Here is a 5,432-nt window from a genome sequence, read left to right on the forward strand (position 1 = left end):
TGGAGTTTTTTTTAGAAAAATCTATTGTGGAGTTAGTTATATTGTGTTCAATTATGTCTAAGAGGTTGGTACTTAAGTGGTTCGCTTGTAACCCTCCAATCTTATCTGAAATTTTTTCCGGTATAATTATTAAGCACAATACGTGATTCGCTAGCATAATAATCGATTGAGCTTCCGCAATAAGAACATTTAATTTTGAATTTGGATTTCAATTATTTATGTTTTCTAGAATTTTGGATTTTGGGTTTATTGATTCTAACCAATATTAACAATACGATGAAGAGCTTGGTAATGTTGAAGTATTTTTGAAGCAATAGATTAGAATAAACAGTTGCTTATTTTTCTGTTTTTATTTATTTGGTATTATGTTGATTAGAAAGAAAAAGAATGGACCGGGTTACTTGCGGGTGTACATAATCTTGGTGATCTTTTTTTATTTGATTTGCAATGCACTAAAATAAAACCATGATTTTCTTGATTATTTTTGGTCCTGATTTTAAATGCCAATACTGCAGAAACAATATTTTGGCAAATTTTGTGCATGCCATTAACAATATATGGTTTACGATGATGGAGTTCATGCTGTGAGAATTAGTAATTTTGAGTAGCTTGTATTTATCAGGAAGAAGGGTTTGCCCGGTATTAGGGTTAGTATGGGCTAATTATGTGAATTCGGGATTTTTCTTATCGAGGCAAAAGAATGGTGAAACAAATGGAGATGAAATGCAGATTCATATGTTTTTCTATATAGTTCATAATTACCTTCTTCTCTGCATTTTTTTGTTCATTTGTTTTTGTATATGATGTAATGGCCATTTTTTATTTAATACAGATAATCAGAATGGAAAATAAATCAATAGTAAATTTATTTTTAAAACTAATATTTAAAACCGATAGTAAACTGTTATTAAACCATTAGTAAAGCATAAACTAATTTTATATTATGTTAAAGAGTTGCATTATTTTTAATGGTTTTCTAGTCGTGCTGTAGTCATTAGTCGATAGTAATACTTAAGTAAATTAACTTAACTTTTTTAGTTAACCGATAATAAATTATTAGTAAAAACTTTGTTTAAGTACATTGATAGAAATTAATAGTAAACTTATTCTAATTGTAAAATAAAAGTAATAATGTTGAAACTAATTTAGTACATTTTTTATTATATTGTTGGTGAATTGATAGTAAATTAAGTAATAATTCATTTTAATATTTTATAATTTTAAATAAAAAATAATAATGTAATTTTTAAGTAATCCGATAATAGACCATTGAACTAATATTAAATAGATAAATATGGTCTCATGTTGTAAACCGATAATAGTGGCGGGCGCACCATACGGCGAATATTGGCAGAAAATGAGAAGTGTTTGTGTAGTCCACCTTCTAAGTATTAAAAGTGTGTAATCTTATAGAACCATAAGAGAAGAAGAAATAAGTTTGTTGGTTGAGAGAATTAAACACTTTTCTTCAAATTCTCTTCCTATAAATTTCAAATTCTAATGTTGGAGATTTCATTCCTTGGCTTGGATGGATTAATTGGATAAATGTGGTTGATAATAATGTGGATAGGACTGCAAAAGAGTTGGATGAATTTATAGATGGAATAGTTGAAGAGCATCTGAGTAGCTTAGAATCAATTCAAGAAAAGGAAAAAAAAAGAGATTCTGTGCATGTTCTGCTTCAGCTGCAAAAGGAGTACAATATGGCTGGAAATTCTCTTGAAATAGATAATATCAAGGCTCTCATTCTGGTATTTATTGTTTTCTCTCTTTTTTTGCTCAAAAAATTTAAAAATTAAATGCAAATCAAATTTGAAAGAAAAAAGAAACACTGGTGTTCACCCTTTTAGCAATTTAAGCACAAAGGCCAAGCTTTTCAATTTTTTTGTATTTTATGTTCAATATCATTATATGGTGTTGTTTCAATCATTATAAACGGCAAAATACGTTACCGTTTAGTTAAAGAAAAATGAGGTTTGACCAGAAATGCCAAAAATAAAAATTTGTCTTTCGTGGATCACGTTTTAAAAGACATGTGAAAGTTGTGATTCTTTTAACGAGCAGCCTATAAAAATATTTTAATATTTTAACTCCAATATAAAAAAAACTCGTATATCAAAACATATATTCATTTTAGTTTTTTGCAATTTGAATATTCAGTGAAAAATTTGATCAATTAATAATTGAACCTACAATTTTAACAGTTTACTGGCCATCACTATACCATTTGAACTATAACTCGTTGGTGCTATAATACAAATCATCTTTCATAATTGTTTTGGCTTAACTAATGAAAATGCTCATATATTTTCATTCTTTGGTATTAAATCCTTTAAATTTTTTATTCAATAGATCCCTTCGCTATTTGTTTTTTATTTAATGGGTCCTTTTATAGACGAAAGTTGTGTGCGTGTGGCTTAGTTGTTGTTGAGTGATTAACAATTTACACTTCGGAAATAACAAAATACCCTTATACTTTAAGATTTTTGTTTATTTAGTCTCTTTTCACGTTTTTTTATTCAATAGACCCTTATACTTATAAATTTCATTTATCTGGTCCCTCTCCAAGTTTCATGATGTGGCTCATTTTACCAACCTATCAAGTTAGTTTGACATTAAATTCGTTTCACAAAGTTTCACGACAAGTGTAATGTGCGCTTCTTTTCCCTCCTTAAAATGTACAATGATTAGATAAAAATAGAAATTTGAAAAAAGACCATATAAATAAATTTTTGAAAAGGGTGCTAATGATGTGTTTGACCAATTTCTTACTATATGTTATTTTTTGGTATGCTCAAGGATATTTTTGCTGGTGGAGCCGATACCTCTTCAACATTGTTAGAATGGGTAATGACAGAACTCATAAAAAACTCAAGAGTGATGAAAGAATTAAAGAATATGGTGAATAAAATAACAAATCAAAAATCAACCATTATAACGGAAACAGATTTAGAGAAGATGCATTATCTAAAATTGGTGACCAAAGAGACACTTCGTTTGCACACTCCTTTCCCATTACTAGCCCCTAGAGAAAAAATAGAAGATGCCAGTAATGGGAAATCACATTTTTGCAGGAACTATAGTTTTTGCTAATGCCTGGGCCATTGCAAGAGATCCACAGACATGGGAAAAACCTGAAGAGTTTTGGCCTGAAAGATTTGTGGATAGTAATATAGATTTGGCAAAACCCATCTTAAGGCCCCTCTACTTTACCATTTTGACTCGAGAAGTCCTTACCCCAAAGTTCGTCACGGTCGAGTCCTTTTACTTTCAAAAATCGCATTTTTAAGCCCTTACGTGGATGGAAAATGGCAAGTGAAGCCCAGTGTCCGTTAATGAGAGGGTGAAAAAGAAAACTACTCTAACATTTTAACTTTCAATCCTCATAAATATACATAAAATTTTAGGGACCCTAGATGTATTTTTTCTTTTCTTCACTTCATCTTCTTTATAAAATTGCCGTGAAAAATGATCTCTTTTTCTTCCATATCTTACATTACAAAAGAGCTAAGCTCTCAAACATATTCAAGACCTCTCTTAAGAACCCAGGGTTTTCCCTTCCAATTCTTTGTTTTTCTTCAATCTTAATACTTACAGAGTATTACCTTTCTTCTATGTACACTTGTTGATTTTCACACCACAATCCAACATTAAACAAATTTTACACACGTAAGTTTTCTCTCCTAAATGATCCTCTATCCAAATCAAACAAGCACGTAATTTTTCTATGTTTCTGCAATTCTGCCAATCAATCCATTCTCTTCTTTCCCTCCCATCACTTCCTTTTTCTTTATCATAACTGTCTCCTTCGATCCCAGATGGTGGTGAAGACCAAGACTTGGTTGTTGGAGATTACAAAGACGAACTCAGTTGTTCTTGGAAATTTCTTATCCTACTGTCTATGCCTCTAGAAAACACTACCGCTGCCGTTGTCTCCAGAAAACGTAGGCCTTAACGTTGTGACCTCGACTCTCGGCGCGACAGATTTGGATGGGAGGAGACGCGGCGGTGATAAATCTGGTGAGGAAGGAGATGGATCGTTGTCGTTTTGGTATGATTGAAGATGATCCATTTGTGTTTAATTGAACTGAATTACAGTAGTGGTGGTGGTGTAGATGGGGTGGAGGAGACGCTGGTGGTGGTGGAGATGGGTGGTGGTGGTGAAGACGGGGTGGCGGAGACGGGTGGTGGTGGTGAAGACGGGGTGGCGGAGACAGTGGTGGTGGTGGAGATGGATTAGCGATGGAGTGAATTGAAGATGATGGAAAAATGATAGTCTTGCCATTAAAGTTATTATGTTTTACAATTTTTTATTTAATTGTAATTTTATGTAAAATAAATCCTTAATTGATATGCCACGTGGGCATAAATAAATAGGAAGAAATGCCACGTCATCGTTTTCTGTTAATAAATGGAGAGTGGGCTTCACTTGTCATTTTCCATCCACGTAAGAGCTTAAAAAAGGACTCGGCCGTCACGAACTTTGGGGTAAGGGCTTCTTGAGTCAAATGGATAAAGTAGAGGGGTCTTAGGATGAGTTTTGCCTATAGATTTTAAAGGCCATGAGTTTGAGTTCATTCCATTAGGAGCTGCAAGGAGAATTTGTCCAGGTGTTTCATTTGCAATGCATGTGGTGGAGCTTGTGTTAGCTAATCTAGGGGTAATTGATTTTGGAGGTCACTGTACTTTTCAAAAATTGCAAAATGGTGACCGAACTTCAAAACGTAACATTTTAGTTACTATACTATTTGGTTATGTTAAGATAGAAGAACTTTTGGTCACCGAAGAAAAATATTTCGAGTCGATTTTTTGTTGATTGTGTGTATATATAAAATATAAGGTATTATTTGTCATAAATAATCAAAATTTGATTACTACATATGTATAATTTGACCTTAAAACACTTAAAAACATCCCAAAATCACATATTTAAAAGTTTAGTAACCATTTTGTTACGTTTTGAAGTTCGGTCACCATTTTGCAATTCTTGAAAAGTACAGTTACCCCTAGAATCAATCACCCGCTAATCTAGTGAAGAACTTTGATTAGGAATTGCTTAATGGAGTTAAAGGAGAGGATTTGGATATAGATGAATCCTTTGTTTTTACTGCTCGTAGAAAGAACCCTCTTCTTACACTACCCTAGTTCTATTTAGGGTTAGTAAAACTCAAACCTAATTGAATAATCAATTGAAATAATAAACAGGGTTTGACTTTGAATTCGATATTATAAGAAAAAATAAATTGTTTGGTTTGGTTCTGTTCTGTTTGAAAGTATAATATATCAGATATCTTTTGTTTAAACCTAATTGAAGAACTTAAATAAATCAAAAATCAGCCACACTATTGGTTCAGTTTGTTTTGATTTAACATATTTTAGAATTTTCAAAATCCAGCTCGGTTCGATATAAATAAAATTAAAATTTCAAAATG

The 5,432-nt window shown here is 31.9% G+C and overlaps 1 pseudogene; it reads left to right on the forward strand.

The window, feature by feature from the left end:
- The first annotated feature begins 1,294 nt into the window (after positions 1–1,294).
- Positions 1,295–5,145, forward strand: LOC126681660 (cytochrome P450 736A117-like; annotated as a pseudogene).
- Positions 5,146–5,432: the final 287 nt, after the last annotated feature.

The sequence above is a fragment of the Mercurialis annua genome, linkage group LG5 (assembly GCF_937616625.2).
Source record: "Mercurialis annua linkage group LG5, ddMerAnnu1.2, whole genome shotgun sequence".
Lineage (NCBI taxonomy): Eukaryota > Viridiplantae > Streptophyta > Magnoliopsida > Malpighiales > Euphorbiaceae > Mercurialis > Mercurialis annua.